This window comes from Triticum urartu, chromosome 4A (genome assembly GCF_056163025.1).
Source record: "Triticum urartu cultivar PI428250 chromosome 4A, HENAU_Tu73, whole genome shotgun sequence".
NCBI lineage: Eukaryota > Viridiplantae > Streptophyta > Magnoliopsida > Poales > Poaceae > Triticum > Triticum urartu.
The window spans coordinates 526,809,745-526,828,641 of NC_141876.1; positions in this window are offsets into that span (position 1 = coordinate 526,809,745).

An 18,897-nucleotide genomic window follows, 5' to 3' on the forward strand; every position below is an offset into this window, starting at 1 on the left:
CCTTTTCCGTTCGCATCAACTGAGCCAAGCGAGCATGCCAGGCAGAGGTTACATACTCCGTTTCCATCCACGCGCGCCGCCGTAGCCGCCTACTCTCCAATCACCAGAAGTGTTAGTGATCTACTCCCTCTGTTCCGAAATATAAGTCTTTCTAGAGATTCTAACAAGTGACTACATACAGAGTAAAATGAGTGAATCTACACTCTAAAATATGTCTACATACATCTGTATGTTGTAGTCCATTTCAAATGTCTAAAAAGACTTATATTTAGGAACGAAGGGAGTAATCGTTTCCATGAGTTTTTTTAACACGATACATATGCTCATACATACGAGTATACACTTACCCATAAAAATGCACACACACACCCTACCACTACAAACACATCTGAGAGACTGAGTCAGCATATCATTTTGAGACTGATGAAGTTGGCACATATGCCTTCGTAGTCAACAAGAATGTCTCCCCTCACTGAACGCATACCGCCGAAGGCCCTGAAATAAATCCAGGCAAATGCGAGCACCAGACCCTGTGGGTTGGGAATACAGGTTGGTTTGCTTGTTTCCATGAGTTGGGTCGTGTGCTAGGTGCCATTACCATGATGAGACGGGACGTGTTGTCATGTGTGTTGACTGCAGGATGAACAGATGGACCAAATGTTATGCGATTTAGAATTACCGAGGGCCAAAAGACTTTTGAAGCTTTGTGCTCGCCACTACATCACATCCTTGAAAATGCCACTTCCCAGGGTTCGCCCCACCCTCTAAACAGGAGGTCCCCTCCTACTAGTGCATCACTACATGCGGACAATGTAGCTAGCCATTTTTGTTGCACCAATTAAAGAGGATATTCAGTTCTTGGCTTCAACTTTGAATGACTTTGGTGATGTCATTGGGTCATAAACTGCACCAAAAGCCTTGTTGCACCTATCCGATGCACAAACATTGACCGCGAGGACATTCTTCAGGCCTTCCCGACAGTCCGCTCCTCCTTCCTGATGCGCTACATTGGTCTCTCTCTGTCGATTAAAAGGTTGAAGCATATTCATTTCCAGCACCTCGAGGACAAGGCTGCAGGTAAGCTTGCACCTTGATGTGGCAAGAATGCGTTGTCAAGGCGTTGTTGACAACCATTGCAATATATCATTTTAAGCCGCTCGATGTGCTTGTTGAAGTTAATGAAGGTAAATCCTTTGAGATACACCTATCTTTGGGCGGGTTGTGAAAAGGTGTCTGGAGGCAAGTGCAAAGTCAATTGAGAGCTGGTTTGCAAGCCATAATCTTGCGATGACCTGGGTATTCTTAATCCAGAGAACTTTGCCTTTGCCTTCCTATCAGTTGGCTCTGGTATGAATGAGCCGACCCCCCCTAAGACTTGGCTTTGGTCTTGGACCGCCTTGTAATGACAATGATCGTGACATTTTTGTGGCGGCTACCAAAGTTTCTGTGGGAGATGGGAAAAACGCTAAATTTTGGGATTTTCCTTGGCTACATGGCATTAGGCCGAGAGACCTTGCCCCCAAGATCCCGCAAGAAGAGCTGCTCGGTTAGCACGGCTATGTTTGATAACTCGTGGCTCCACCATATCAACACCCATCGTGGCTTGTCGATGGATCACATCCAAGAGTTTGTCACCCTTTGGGAAAAGCTTACTCATATTAATCTCACCCATGAATTCAGGACACCATTACATGGAAATTCACTGCCAATGGAGAGTACTCGACGTCTTCACCGTACAAGGCACAATTTGTTGGGCTGACCTCCACGACCATGGTTCCTACAGTGTGGAGGGTCTAGGCTCCCCCCAAGTGCAAGTTCCTCATCGGGCTTGTCATCCAGGATAGGGTATGGATGACCAATAGGTTGCTTCGCGGTGGAATGGCCAAGCTACGTGTTGTGTCCCCCATGTAAGCAAGTACATGAGTCCGCGGTGCACCTCACTTGTCATTGCAGATACACTTGACAGATTTGGTCAGAAGTCACTACTTGGCTTGGGCTCCAACACATCATGACTTTGGATTGGCGCCTGTTGGCCTCGGTGAAGGACTGGTGGATTGATATGGCTACCATGAGGGGCCAACATAGGAAGGCCATCTCCTCCTTGATGATGCTTGTTACGTGGGAAGTTTAGAAAGAACAGAATGCCATAGTCAAAACAAATCATGAAACAATTACAAAAAAAATGCATGAAATGTTCTTAAAAATAATGTATTTTAAAAAATCTCACCTTGTTTTAAAAAATCACCATGTGTTTAAAAGAATGATCACCATTTTAAAAAATCACTGTGTGCAGGGAAAATGTTCATCATATATTTTCAAACAAATTTAACATGTATTTTGAGGGGAAATGCGCACAAAATTATGTTTTATACATAAAAAAAGTTCATCATGTATTCTGAAAAAAATGCTCGCCATGTATTTGAAAAAAATGTTCAACATGTTTTTGGAAAACATTAATGTACACATAATATATTTATGAAAGTATAAGGCGAAAAAATAAGGAATATAAAATAAATTGAGAAAAATGAAAATGAAGATAATGAAAACAAGAAAAGTAAAAAACCAAATAAAATCCACTCATAAACTAAAAAAGGAAAGAAAAGAATACCAGAAAAACCAAACAAAACAAGGAACCGGAAGAAGAAACCCACTAAACCCGCCAGAATCATATAGCCATGAAAACTACCGTAGTTGGGCCGCCCAAGTTCCTTGCTCCTACTGCAGCAGACTGCTTCCAATTTCTCAACAACAAAAAAGGAAAAAAAAAGCAGACTGCTTCCAGCCGACATGCTCTGTACCACATGGCATACTAAAAAACCCAACATATCAAAGCCGACATGCTCTGTTTTCTTCATCAAAATATTTAGACGGCAAGCTTCAGTTTTGTTTTACAGAGGAACCATATGCTTCTCTCAGACATCAGTACATCAAAGTCACAGAACATGACAAATGCTGGGTGCCTGGATGATTTTCATCAAATCCAATAGGCAATTGCAATTTGCATCGATGAGAAACAAAGAGACCCAGCCAAAATATAAAACGAGAAGCAATAACAGACAACAATCTCGCATATATCTTCAGCAAAAGCTCGATTCAGATAATATTCATCGATTCGTGAGCAATACAAGATTTGCCCAACGAACAAACAAATGCATAGCAATTCGAGATTTATACAAAGAGAATCCAATCTCTTGCTCCTATTACAGTTTACGAGATGTCAATATGCCAAGGCTCGCTGACGTCCGCCGCGGTTGATCCGGCCGGCGCCGCTCCTCTGGTACGGATGGTGGCGGCAGCACGCTGTAGACGTGGTCGACTCTGCTTCTGACGCCAGGGGCGATGGAGGCGGCGTGCTGGGCATGTAGTCCGGCGACTCGGCGCTCCTGGAAGGAGTTGACGGTGTGTAATACGGCGACGCGCACGACTCGGCGTCAGACACCACCAGGGGCGACGGAGGCGGCGTGCTGGGCGTGTAATCCGGCCAAGAAGCGTGCCCGGGACCGGGAGGACTCAACGGAGTATAGTAAGGTGATGTACCAGCGTGCTCTGACGGAGGAGACTGCATCACGAAAGCGAGCCGAACAGGGCTTGACGAAGTGTACACCAGCGACGGCGAAGGGCTCGCCGGAGTGTAGTCTGGGCTTGATGGATTGTAGTCGGGGCTCGCCGGAGTGTAGTCTGGGTTTGATGGAGTGTAGTCGGGGCTCTCCGGAGTGTAGTCTGGGCTCGCCGGCGTGTAGTCGGGGCTCGCGGGAGTGTAATCCGGGCTCGCCGGACTGTAGTCGGGGCTCGCCGGACTGTAGTCAGGGCTCGATGGAGTGTAGTAGTCCTTGGAGCTGGCGAGCGGCGAAGGGCTCGATGAGGCGTACTCCTGGTAGTCGTAGTAGTCGGAGAACGACGGGTCGCAGAAGTCGCCGCCGAAGCCCAGGAAGAAGGGGGCGCACTGGGACGCACCCGGGGTGTATGACGGCGGCGGGCAGAACCCGGATGCGTGCGCCATGGTCGCCGTCTGGAGTTGGCCGGCGGGATCTACAACTAGAGCGCGTCCGCGTACGTACGATGTGGAGAGAGGCGGAGGTGGAGGAAGACTGCGATCGAATCAGCCGGGGTGGGGGCATAATTAATATCGCCGTGATCGCGTGGCGGCCACGCCTCGAGTTCGTCCGGAGTCGGATTCGAAATGCCGAGCTTGGCGTCGACGCAACGCGGCGGTCGCTCACGCCTCCGAGTTCGCAACGCAGCGGGAACGAGCAATCCGTCTGAGTCTGTCACGCATTCAGTTCAAAACGCAACTCCGATCGTGGCCCTTATTCATCTCCTTCATTTCTTTTTGAGGATCATCTCCTTCACTTAGCGCTCTTCACACCTGAACTGGCCGGTTGGTTTTTCCAAAAAAATTAGCATAAAACAACTTTTAAAAAATGTATGGAACTTTTTAAAAAGTGCATAATTTACAAAAAAAATCATGATTTTTTTTACATAAAGAGTATGAAAACCTTTTTTTAATTATCTTGTATTTTCAAAATGTTAACCATGTTGCAGAACAAATTCGTTGTGTGTGTAATAAATGTTCGTCATGTTTAAAAGAAAAGAATGTTCACCGTATATAGGAAAATCGTTCACCATGGTTAAAAAAAAATTCACCGTGTATAGGGAAAATGTTCATCATGTATTTTTAAAATATTCACAGTATATTTAAAAAGTGCTCTTGTGTATTTCAGGGGAAAATATGCACATAATCATGTATTTTCATCATATATTTTAAAAAATGCTCACTGCATATTTAAAAAATGTTCACCATTTTTTTTGAAGAACATTAATACATATTTATACAAGGAAAGGTGAAAAAAATAAGAGCACAAATGGAAAATAAAAGTAAGGAAAAGTCAAAAAACCAAAGCCAAACAAAACCCAGCTGAAAACTAGAAAAATAAAATAAAACCGGAGATACCAAAGAATCAAGAAACCGGAGGAAGAAAACCTAAGTGCTTTTGGAAACACATGGAAGAAAACACACTAAAACCGCTAGACTTATAGCGCCAAAAACTGCCATAGTTGGCAGGCCCAAGTTGCTCGCCCCTACTACACGTAGCCTCAATCATTTGAGGCCAGAGAATCAACATGGTTGGTGGTTGGTTGTATGTACCCCCGGTCCAACAGGGATCAAACTTTGGATTTTACACTTTGATGGTTCATAAAGATGAAATGTTGTCTAGTGGGAGCCGATATTTCTGTTGAAGGCAATGCAACTCTCTATGTATTGATCGGATGCACGGTGCACATATATAAGTACAAGGGCAGCCCTCGGCCTCATCTAAACAAGGAAACTAGAGGCGGGGCCGGTAGGAGATTATCCTAACAGATACATGCACATAATATGTTCAACCCCCCTGCAGTCGATACGTCACTAGTGACGCATAGACTGGACCGGAACTCCTCAAAGGTAGGCGTCGGTAACCCCTTGGTCATAACATCGGCAAACTGCTGAGCGGTGGGAACGTGAAGAAGGCGGATGCGCCCAAGAGCCACCTGCTCGCGCACGAAGTGAATGTCGAGCTCAATATGCTTCGTGCGACGATGATGAACAGGGTTGGAGGAGAGGTAGACTGCTGAGACATTGTCACAGTAGACAATGGTGGCCTTCGGGACGTCAAGGAGCAACTCCTGGAGAAGCTGCCAGAGCCACGAGCACTCGGCGACGGCATTGGCCACAATACGATACTCGGCCTCGGCACTGGAGCAGGATACCGTGGGCTGTCGTTTAGACGACCACGATATGAGCGAGGGACCTAGGTAGACACAGTAGCCGGAAGTGGAGCAACGTGTGTTCGGACAGCCAACCCAATCGGCGTCACTGTAGGCAACAAGGCCGGTCGAGGGCGAGACCGTCAACGTAAGACCCAGAGCCGTGGTTCCGATCCGCTTCACCAGGTTCCAGTGAGTGTCACGAGGGGCGTGCATGTGGAGACACACCTGCTGGATGGCGTACTGCAGGTCCGGCCGAGTGAGCGTCAAGTACTGAAGGGCGCCGACGATGGAGCGGTAGAATGCCGCATCCGGCACGGGTGAGCCGTCGAGCGCATAAACCTTGGCCTTCGTGTCGATAGGCGTAGGGACAGGCTTGCGGTTAAGCATGCCTGCCCGCACAAGAAGGTCCTGCGCATACTACTGCTGGTGAAGAAAGAACCCGTCGGTGCGTCGTACCACCTCAATACCGAGGAAGTAGTGCAACTGGCCGAGGTCCTTAATGGCGAACTCAGCGCTGAGGTGAGCAGTATGCTGGCGAAGGAGCTCTGGCGAGGAAGCCTCCAGGATGATGTCGTCGACGTAGAGGAGCAGGTAAGCGGTCGCCGGAGCCTGGTGGAAGACAAACAGCGAGGCGTCGGAGCGAGTAGCTCGGAACCCAAGCTGCTGCAAGAAGCCGGCAATCCGCTGGTACCAGGCTCGAGGGGCCTTCTTCAACCCGTATAAAGAGCGGGAGAGCAAGCACACGTGGTCAGGATGAGCCGCGTCGACGAAGCCAGTGGGCTGCTGACAGAAGACCTGCTCCGAGAGATGGCAATGCAAGAACGCACTCGACACATCCATCTGATGCACTGGCCAGGTGCGAGAGACCGTGAGTTGAAGGACCACGCGAATCGTGCCCGGTTTGACAACCGGGGTGAAGGTGTCGGTGAAGTCGACTCCAGCGCGCTGCCGGAACCCGCGTACCACCCACCGAGCCTTATAGCGCTCGATAGACCCGTCAGGAAGAGTCTTATGCCGGAAGACCCATTTGCCAGTGATGATGTTGGCATGGGGGGGCGCGGGACAAGCTGCCAGGTGCGGTTACGCACCAGCGCGTCGAACTCCTCCTGCATCACAGCGAGCCAATGCGGATCACGAAGCGCGGCTCGAGCTGACGACGGGAGGGGTGACGGTGCAGACGTCGAGGCAGCGAGGAGGTACTCATCCATGGAATAGCGCGTGCTGGGTCGGTGAATGCCGGCATGAGCACGAGTGACCATGCGGGTGCCCGGGGCAGCCGGCGGGGCCGGTGACGCAGCCGGCGGAGCCAATGGGGCCGGCGACGGGGGATCCACCAAGGGCGAGGTCGACGAAGAGCCCATTGGGATCATCTGTGAAGCCGTCGAGGAGCCCGGGTTAGGCGCATGGGATGTGCTCGCTGACCGGGCTACGGACTCAACGGGAGTCGGGGGCGCCGTGGCCGCCGGGAGAGCCTGAGGCGGCGGGTGAAGAACCCGGGTCCAACGCAGCGGACCCAGACGAGGACCCAGGCGTCAGGGACGCCGAAGCCAGGGGGAGGCCTGATGTCTACTACACAACCTTCTTCTTGTAGACGTTGTTGGGCCTCCAAGTGCAGAGATTTGTAGGACGGTAGCAAATTTCCCTCAAGTGGATGACCTAAGGTTTATCAATCCGTGGGAGGCGTAGAATGAAGAGGGTCTCTCTCAAACAACCCTGCAACCAAATAACAAAGAGTCTCTTGTGTCCCCAACACACCCAATACAATGGTAAATTGTATAGGTGCACTAGTTCGGCGAAGAGATGGTGATACAAGTGCAATATGGATGATAGATATAGGTTTTTGTAATCTGAAAATATAAAAACAGCAAGGTAACTAATGATAAAAGTGAGCACAAACGGTATTGCAATGCGTTGAAACAAGGCCTAGGGTTCATACTTTCACTAGTGCAAGTTCTCTCAACAATAATAACATAATTGAATCATATAACTATCCCTCAACATGCAACAAAGAGTCACTCCAAAGTCACTAATAGCGGAGAACAAACGAAGAGATTATAGTAGGGTACGAAACCACCTCAAAGTTATCCTTTTTGATCTATCTATTCAAGAGTCCGTAGTAAAATAACACGAAACTATTCTTTCCGTTCAATCTATCATAGAGTTCATACTAGAATAACACCTTAAGACACAAATCAACCAAAACCCTAATGTCACCTAGATACTCCAATGTCACCTCAAGTATCCATGGGTATGATTATACGATATGCATTACACAATCTCAGATTCATCTATTCAAACCAACACAAAGTACTTCAAAGAGTGCCCCAAAGATTCTACCGGAGAGTCAAGACAAAAACGTGTGCCAACCCCTATGCATAGGTTCATGGGCGGAACCCGCAAATTGATCACCAAAACATACATCAAGTGGATCACGTGATATCCCATTGTCACCACAGATAAGCACAAGACATACATCAAGTGTTCTCAAATCCTTAAAGACTCAATCCGATAAGATAACTTCAAAGGGAAAACTCAATCCATTACAAGAGTGTAGAGGGGGATAAACATCATAAGATCCAACTATAATTGCAAAGCTCGCGATACATCAAGATCGTGCCACCTCAAGAACACGAGAGAGAGAGAGAGATCAAACACATAGCTACTGGTACATACCCTCAGCCCCGAGGGAGAACTACTCCCTCCTCGTCATGGAGAGCACCGGGATGATGAAGATGGCCACCGGAGAGGGATTCCCCCCTCCGACAGGGTGCCGGAACGGGTCTAGATTGGTTTTCGTTGGTTACGGAGGCTTCTGGCGGCGGAACTCCCGATCCATTCTGCTCCCCGAAGTTTTTTAGGGTATATGGGTATATATAGGAGGAAGAAGTACGTCGGTGGATCTCCAGGCTGTCCACGAGGCAGGGGGCGTGCCCAGGGGGGTAGGCGCGCCCCCACCCTCGTGGGCAGCCCGGGACTCTTCTGGTCCATCTCCGATACTCCGTGGGCTTCTTCTGGTCCAAAAATAAGTTCCGTGAAGTTTCAGGTCAATTGGACTCCGTTTGATTTTCCTTTTCTGCGATACTCTAAAATAAGGAAAAAACAGAAACTGGCACTGGGCTCTGGGTTAATAGGTTAGTCCCAAAAATAATATAAAAGTGCACAATAAAGCCCATAAACATCCAAAACAGGTAATATAATAGCATGGAATAATCAAAAATTATAGATACGTTGGAGACGTATCAAGGCCCACGCGCTGCAGGGGGCCCGAGCACAAGTGAGCGGCCTCCTCAAAGGGGGCCAGGAGGCACGGGGGACGATGGCGAGTCGACCGGCGGCGGTACCTGGTGAAAGGGAAAAGATCTCTCGTCAAAGTAAACGTGCCGTGAAGTGAAAACTCGGTTGGAAACCGGATCATAGCAACGATAACCTTTGGTGTTTGGTGGTTATCCGAGAAAGATGCATGCCACGGAGCGAGGTGCGAGTTTACGAGGGGTAGTGGAGGCGATGCTAGGATAGCAGAGATACCCAAAAACGCAAAGGTCGTCATAGGAGGGAGGGCTATCAAAGAGGAGATTATGTGGGGCAAAATTCCCACGAGCACGACTCGGACGAATGTTGATGAGGAGAGAGGCGGTGGAGAGGGCGTCCGGCCAAAATCGGGGCGGGACGTTAGCGTGGAAGAGAAGAGTGCGCACACAATCATTGAGGGTGCGAAGGATTCGTTTGGCGCGACCATTTTGTTGCGAGGTATACATGCAAGTGAGACGAAGAATCGTGCCATCTATGGCAAGAAGGGTGCGAACCCCGACATTGTCGAACTCCTTCCCGTTGTCAGTCTGCAAGGCATGAATGGGACGCCCAAACTGCGTAGCGACATAGGAGTAAAAGGTAGTGAGAACGAAGAGTGCATCAGATTTTCTCTGCAACGGAAGGTCCACACATAGTGCGAAAGTCATCAAGTATGACAAGATAGTATAAAAAACCTGTATTACTGGCAATAGGAGATGTCCATAAGTTACTATGAATCAACTCAAATGGATACGATGCCACCGATGAGGATGCACTAAACAGAAGACAGACGTGTTTGCCAAGACGACAAGCATGACAAGTATGATCATCAGTTTTATTACACGTGAATGAAAAAGTCCTAAGAATATGACGAAGGGTGGCTGGGTTCGGATGTCCCATCCGAGCATGCCAAAGGTCCACCATGGCGGAGAAAGCGACCGGAGCGGATGTGGAGGTGTTGTTGGAGTGCACAGGGTAGAGGCCATCCGGACTTTCACATCGGTGGAGTACCATCCGGGTATGGGCGTCCTTGACAAAAAAAACCACATCGTCAAATTCAACAGTTATAGGATTTTCACGTGTAAGAGAACGAACAGAAACAAGATTGGTGACTAACTCAGGTGAAACTAAGACATTAGACATATGTATAGGTGTGGAGTTAGACGGAAAAGAACCATGACCGACATGAGTAATGGGAAGGGAGGAACTGTCCCCAACAGTGATACGACATGCAGTAGAAACTGGATATGCGGAGTTGAGGTTACCAGGATTGGAAGTCATGTGGGCGGTAGACCCGGTGTCCATATACCAGTCGCCGCCTCCGGTGTATGTGTTGGGTGTAGGAGCGGAGTAAAGCGCCGCGAGAAGGGTTGGATCCCAGGGAGCCGGCGGGAGTGCGGCGGCCGTGACAGGGGGCACGACAGGGTAGGCGGGCATGGCCACGGGGTAGCTGCCCGGGGTAGCATACGCAGGCGCGGCGGCGGGGTAGCCGCCTGGGACGGCGAACATTGCCTGATGGGCACTGGGGCGGGTGTAACACCCCAGATGTAATTTACCTTATCTGTACTCCAACTCTTGTCGTTTCCGGCACTAAGTTATTCTATTTCCTTGTTGTCGGGTTTTTGTCTCCGTGTGTGTTTGTCTTTGTCATGCATCTCATATCATGTCATCATGTGCATTGCATTTGCACACGTGTTCGTCTCATGCATCTGAGCATTTTCCCCGTTGTCCGTTTTGCATTCCGGCGCTCCTATGTCACCCGGTGTCCCTTTCTACCTCTTTTCGTGTGCGGGTGTTACATGTTTTCAGATTGGACCGGGACTTTCCATGCGGCCTTGGTTTACTACCGGTAGACCGCCTGTCAAGTTTTGTGTCATTTGGACTTCGTTTGATACTCCAATGGTTAACCGAGGGACCGAAAAGGCCTCGTGCGTGTTGCAGCCCAACACCCTTCCAATTTGGCCCAAAACCCACCAAACCCCTCCATCGTCTAGAGCGTTGGATCACGATCGCGTGGCCGAAAACCGCACCTCATTTGGAGCTTCCTACCTCCCTCTACCTCTATATAAAGGCCACCCCCTAAAAATTCGCGGATCATTTCACACCCCAAACCCTAGTCCCTTCTTCCTCCACGCGCAGGACAAAGTCTGCCGGTGCCGGACGTGTCCGCCCGCCGCCGCCGACCAATCCGCAGACGCCACCTGTCCCGGGCGGGACCGCACCGCCGCCGGCCGCGCCAGGCCCGCGGGGCCCGGAGCCGCCCCCCCCGGCCCAAGTCGCGCTGATCCACGCCCGCGTCCCGCAGCGCCCGAGCCCGCTCCTTCTTCCCCGAGCGCCGCCGCCTCCCTGCTTCGGCCACCGCACGCCATCGCCTGCGACTTCGCCACCTCGCCGCGTCGGCGACTGCCCGACGCTGCCCGGCCCGGCAGCGCCGCCCAGCGCCGCCTCCACGCCGCCTCAAGCTCCGGCGGCGACCTCCCCCCTCTCCGGCCTCCTTCTCTGGCCGGCTAAGCTCCGGGAAGCTCGAGTTCTCCTGCAGCTACAGTATCCTCCGGTGATCTCCTCGGTTCGCGTGCCACCGGATCTGGATCTGGACGAGACGGCTGACTTTTTCATCCCGAAACCCTAACTTTTAGCATTTTTCCTCATGACATAACTCTGCATCTGTAGCTTCGATTCGTGCATGTAGCATATCAAAATGTTTGTCTCGACGAGTACATCATTTCATATCATTGCATCATTTTCATTTTAGCTCATTTTGATGCCCGAAATGCTGTTGGAAGAGGGCTATGTGAGGAATTTGTCAGATCTGTTTCAGCAAATGGTCTTTTGTCATTTTTGTCATGATTAATGTGTGCATGCTATGATCCTGAGCTCTACATGTGTTTTTATGAATGTCATGCCATCTTTACAGGGGTGTATGCCATGTATTTTTGTGATATTTGTGATGACTAGTACAAGCATGCAAAGTAGCGTAATCGTTCATGCTGATTTCAGGGACTTAGAATTTCACTAAGTCCTTGTCCTGATTTTGCTTTTATGTCATATGTTCATGTTGTTTCCTAGTGATCCGTGCCTCTTTTGAGGATGATCATTAAGGATGTTTTGTTAAAATTGTGGTGCTCTATCCATCCATGTCTTTGTTTGCATTTATGGAGCACCCTAGCTTGAGTCAATCGAGCTCTACTTTTGCTATAAAATGATCCTGGCATATTGTTGACATGTTTAGCGATTTTGTCGAGGATGTTGCTATTGATTCGTGCATGCTATGTTGTTGTTCTTGCCATGTCTAGCTTCTATGCCATGTCTTCTTCATGGGTGTATGCTTAGTTTGTCATGCCATGCTCTTTAGTGAGTGCATCGAGCTCATAAACATGTCTACTCGTTAACTGTTTTGCATGCTCCAGTTTTTCACTAAGTCTGAATCTGTTTATGTTTTTGCTATGTTCACATGCTTGCAATTGTATTTTCTGATCCCTTTTCGCTCAAGGTCACTAAGGGACTTTTGTTATGTGCTTAGAGTAGCTTCATGCCATGCCTTTATTTGCCATGATATGTTCCTGTAGCATGTAGTTTTCATGCTCTAAATATTGTTTCCTGCTGATAAATTCCAGACTTGTGTTAATTTCACCAAGTCTGAAACCTGTCATCATTTGCATTTTTGCCATGCTTGTTTGAGCCTGTTAATGGATGAATTAGCCGTAGCTCAGTGTTCATCTTTTGTCAAGCATAATGAGTGCATCCCTTCCATGTATTTTGTTGTCATGTTTGAGTGTTGTAGCATATTTATCTTGATGCATTTAGATAGCTACTTGCTGATTATCGCAGACTGGTGCCATATTTGTTTTGCTTGCCATTTCCAAACCGTGCATCCGATTCCGGTGATCTTTATATCGATTTCAACCGAAATCACCTCACCTTTCCAGTGACACTCTTGGATTTCCAAGTTGAAGCCAGGTTCAATCATTCCTTTCCAAATCTTGCATATGCATCGCATATCGCATCCCGCATATCATACCATGTTTGCATCATATTGCTTGAGCATTGCACGTGGTTGATTGTGCTCCTTTTGCTTGTTGCTCTTATTTGGGTAGAGCCGGGAGACGAGTTCGTGAATGAGGATCCCGTTGAGTTTGCTTATGAGGATCAAGGCAACTCTGAGTACTTTGCAGGCAAGATGACCATACCCTCGAAATCACTTCTATCTTTGCTTGCTAGATGCTCGCTCTTTTGCTATGCCTATGCTACGATGCCTACCACTTGCTTATCATGCCTCCCAAATTGCCATGTCAAACCTCTAACCCACCATGTCCTAGCAGACCGTTATTTGGCTATGTTACCGCTTTGCTCAGCCCCTCTTATAGCGTTGCTAGTTGCAGGTGAAGATTGGAGATCGTTCCTTGTTGGAACATGTTTATTGTTGGGATATCACCATATTATCTTGTTTATCTTAATGCACCTATATAGTTGGTAAAGGGTGGAAGGCTCGGCCTTTTGCCTGGTGTTTTGTTCCACTCTTGCTGCCCTAGTTTCCATCACATCGGTGTTATGTTCCCGGATTTTGCGTTCCTTACACGGTTGGGTTATAGTGGGAACCCCTTGACAGTTCGCCTTGAATAAAACTCCTCCAGCAATGCCCAACCTTGGTTTTACCATTTGCCACCTAGCCTCTTTTTCCCTTGGGTTTCCGGAGCCCAAGGGTCATCTTTATTTAAACCCCCCTGGGCCAGTGCTCCTCTGAGTGTTGGTCCGAACTGGGCAGCCTGCGGGGCCACCTCGGGGAAACTCGAGGGTTGGTTTTACTTGTAGCTTGACCTATCTGAGTGTGCCCTGAGAACGAGATATGTGCAGCTCCTATCGGGATTTGTTGGCACATTCAGGCGGTGTTGTTGGACTTGTTTTACCATTGTCGAGGATGTCTTGTAACCGGGATGCCGAGTCTGATCGGATTGTCTTGGGATAAGGAATATCCTTCATTGACCGTGAGAGCTTGTGATGGGCTAAGTTGGGACTCCCCTGCAGGGATTTGAACTTTCGAAAGCCGTGCCCGCGGTTATGGGCAGATGGGAATTTGTTAATGTCCGGTTGTAGAAAATCTGAACTTAACTTAATTAAAATGCACCAACCGCGTGTGTAGCCGTGATGGTCTCTTCTCGGCGGAGTCCGGGAATGAACACGGCGTTGGAGTAATGCTTGGCATAGGTTGTTCTAGGATCACTTCTTGATCATAGTTGTTCGTTCGTGCTTTGCCTTCTCTTCTCGCTCTCTTTTGCGAATAGGTTAGCCACCATATATGCTAGTCGCTTGCTGTAGCTCCACATCATACCTTCACCTTACCTATAAGCTTAAATAGTCTTAATCGCGAGGGTGTGCGATTGTTGAGTCCCCGTGACTCACAGATTCCTTCCTAAACCAGATGCAGGGACCGATGATACCGCTCCAGATGATGCGCTTGAGCTCAAGTGGGAGTTTGATGAAGACTCTCGTAAATACTATGTGTCTTTCCCAGATGATCAGTAGTGGTGCCCAGTTGGGGCGATTGGGGACTTTGTCGCATTTGGGGGTTGATCTTTATTTTGGTACCGTAGTCGGACCCTGATTGTATTGGATGAATGTAATGTTATTCATGTATTTGTGTGACGTGGCGAGTGTAAGCCAACTATGTATCCTTTCCCCTTTATTTATATTACATGGGTTGTTTGCGAAGAGTACCTCTCTTGCGACATTGCTTTCAATGCAGTTATGCCTCTAAGTCGTGCTTCAACACGTAGGCGATATAGCCGCATCGAGGGCGTTACAGCGGGGACCAAGGATCCCGGTCGGGACAGGGGCCCGGGGCACGAGCATCGTGTACACGTGGACCACCCCCGTCCAAGGGTTGTGCGCGGCGGCCCAGGGGGCCCGGGGCAGCTGCTGTTGTGCCTAGCGGGGTGCCCCCCCCCCCCCCGCCATGCTGCTGCTGCTTCTTGCCGCGACAACGATCGGGGGCAGGGGCGGCGGCTGGTAGGCTGCTACCTCTTGAGCACTGCGTTGGATTTCCTTGAAGAGGAAAGGATGATGCAGCAAAGTAGCGTAAGTATTTCCCTCAGTTTTGAGAACCAAGGTATCAATCCAGTAGGAGGCTACGCGCGAGTCCCTCGTACCTGCACAAAACAAATAACTCCTCGCAACCAACGCGATAAGGGGTTGTCAATCCCTTCACGGTCACTTACGAGAGTGAGATCTGATAGATATGATAGGATAATATTTTTGGTATTTTGTGATAAAGATGCAAAGTAAAATAAAGCAAAGTAAAAAAGCAAAGGAAATAACTAAGTATTGGAAGATTAATATGATGAAGATAGACCCGGGGCCATAGGTTTCAATAGTGGCTTCTCTCAAGAGCATACGTATTTTACGGTGAGTGAATGAATTACTGTTGAGCAATTGACAGTATTGAGCATAGTTATGAGAATATCTAGGTATGATCATGTACATAGGCATCACGTCCGAGACAAGTAGACCGACTCCTGCCTGCATCTACTCCAATTACTCCACTCATCGACCGCTATCCAGCATGCATCTAGAGTATTAAGTTCATGAAAACAGAGTAACGCCTTAAGCAAGATGACATGATGTAGAGGGATAAATTCATGCAATATGATAAAAACCCCATCTTGTTATCCTCGATGGCAACAATACAATACGTGCCTTGCTGCCCCTACTGTCACTGGGAAAGGACACCGCAAGATTGAACCCAAAGCTAAGCACTTCTCCCATTGCAAGAAAGATCAATCTAGTAGGCCAAACCAAACTGATAATTCGAAGAGACTTGCAAAGATAACCAATCATACATAAAAGAATTCAGAGAAGATTCAAATATTGTTCATAGATAATCTTGATCATAAACCCACAATTCATCGGTCTCAACAAACACACCACAAAAAGAAGATTACATCGAATAGATCTCCACAAGAGAGGGGGAGAACATTGTATTGAGACCCAAAAATAGAGAAGAAGCCATCTAGCTAATAACTATGGACCCGAAGGTCTGAGGTAAACTACTCACACTTCATCGGAGAGGCTATGCTGTTGATGTAGAAGCCCTTCGTGATGGATGCCCCCTCCGGCGGAGCTCCGGAACAGGCCCCAAGATGGGATCTCGTGGATACAAAAGGTTGCGGTGGTGGAATTAGGTTTTTGGCTCCGTTTCTGATTGTTTGGGGGTACGTAGGTATATATAGGAGGAAGGAGTACGTCGGTGGAGCAACAGGGGGCCCACGAAGGTGGAGGGCGTGCCTGGGGGGGTAGGCGCGCCCCCTACCTCGTGGCTTCCTCCTTTATTTCTTGATGTAGGGTCCAAGTCTCTTGGATCATGTTCGTTCCGAAAATCACGTTCCCGAAGGTTTCATTCCGTTTGGACTCCGTTTGATATTTTTTTTGCGAAACTCTGAAATAGGCAAAAAAACGGCAATTCTGAGCTGGGCCTCCGGTTAATATGTTAGTCCCAAAAATAATATAAAATTGGATAATAAAGCCCAATAATATCCAAAACAGTAGATAATATAGCATGGAGCAATCAAAAATTATAGATACATTGGAGACGTATCAAGCATCCCCAAGCTTAATTCCTACTCGTCCTCGAGTAGGTAAATGATAAAAAAGATAATTTTGATGCGAATGCTACTTGGCATAAATTTTAATTTAATTCTTATTAATTGTGGTATGAATATTCAGATCCGAAAGATTCAAGATAAAAGTTCATATTGACATAAAAATAATAATACTTCAAGCATACTAACTAAGCAATTATGTCTTCTCAAAATAACATGGCCAAAGAAAGTTCATCCCTACAAAATCATATAGTTTAGTCATGCTCCATTTTCGTCACACAAGAATGCTCTCATCATGCCCAAACCCGATGACAAGCCAAGCAATTGTTTCATACTTTAGTAATCTCAAACCTATAAACTTTCACGCAATATATGAGCACGAGCCATGGACATAGCACTATGGGTGGAATAGAATATGATGATGGGGGTTATGTGGAGAAGACAAAAAAATAGAAAGTCTCACATCAACGAGGCTAATCAATGGGCTATGGAGATGCCCATTGATTGATGTTAATGCAAGGAGTAGGGATTGCCATGCAACGGATGCACTAGAGTTATAAATGTATGAAAGCTCAACAAAAGAAACTAAGTGGGTGTGCATCCAACTTGCTTGCTCACAAAGACCTAGGGCACTTGAGGAGGCCCATTGTTGGAATATACAAGCCAAGTTAATTCCCACTAGTATATGAAAGTGACAAAACAAAAAACTCTCTATCATGAAGATTATGGTGCTACTTTGAAGCACAAGTGTGGCAAAGGATAGTAGCATTGTCCCTTCTCTCTTTTTTTTTCTCTCTCTCTCTTTTTTGGGCCTTCTCTTCTTTTTCATGGCCTTTCTCTCCCTTTTTTTAATTCCTCACTTGGGACAATGCTCTAGAAAATGATGATCATCACACTTCTATTTATTTACAACTCATTGATTACAACTCGATGCTAGAACAAAAGATGACTCTATATGAATGCCTCCAGCGGTGTACCGGGATATGCAATGAACCAAGAGTGACATGTATGCCAGAATTATGAATGGTGGCTTTGCCACAAATACTATGTCATTTACATGATCATGCTAAGCAATATGACAATGATGAATGTGTCATGATAAACAGAATGGTGGAAAGTTGCATGGCAATATATCTCAGAATGTCTATGGTAATGCCATAATAGGTAGGTATGGTGGCTGTTTTGAGGAAGATATAAGGAGGTTTATGTGTGAAAGAGCGTATCATATCACGGGGTTTGGATGCACCGGCGAAGTTTGCACCAACTCTCAATGTGAGAAAGGGCAATGCACGGTACCGAAGAGGCTAGCAATGATGGAAGGGTGAGAGTGCGTATAATCCATGGACTCAACATTAGTCATAAAGAACTCACATACTTATTGCAAAAATCTACAAGTCATCAAAAACCAAGCACTACGCGCATGCTCCTAGGGGGATAGATTGGTAGGAAAAAACCATCGCTCGTCCCCGACCGCCACTCATAAGGAGGACAATCAAAGAACACCTCATGTTTCAAAATTGTTACATAACGTTTACCATACGTGCATGCTACGGAACTTGCAAACTTCAACACAAGCATTTCTCAAATTCACAACTACTCAACTAGCACGACTTTGATATTATTACCTCCATATCTCAAAACAATCATCAAGCATCAAACTTCTCTTAGTATTCAAAACACTCATAAGAAAATTTTACTAATCTTGAATACCTAGCATATTAGGATTATTTAAGCAAATTACCATGCTATTTAAGACTCTCAAAAAAATCTAAGTGAAGCATGAGAGATCAATAGTTTCTATAAAATAAATCCACCACCGTGCTCTAAAAGATATAAGTGAAGTACTAGAGCAAAACTATATAACTCAAAAGATATAAGTGAAGCACATAGAGTATTCTAAAAAATTCCAAATCATGTATGGCTCTCTCAAAAGGTGTGTACAGCAAGGATGATTGTGGTAAACTAAAAAGCAAAGACTCAAATCATACAAGACGCTCCAAGCAAAACACATATCATGTGATGAATAAAAATATAGCCCCAAGTAAAGTTACCGATGGAAGTAGACGAAAGAGGGGATGCTCCAAGCTTTGGCTTTTAGGTGTCCTTAAATTATCTTGGGGGTTCCATGGTCATCCCCAAGCTTAGGCTCTTTCCACTCCTTGTTCCATAATCCATCAAATCTTTACCCAAAACTTGAAAACTTCACAACACAAAACTTAAAGTAGAAAATCTCGTGAGCTCCGTTAGCGAAAGAAAACAAAAGACCACT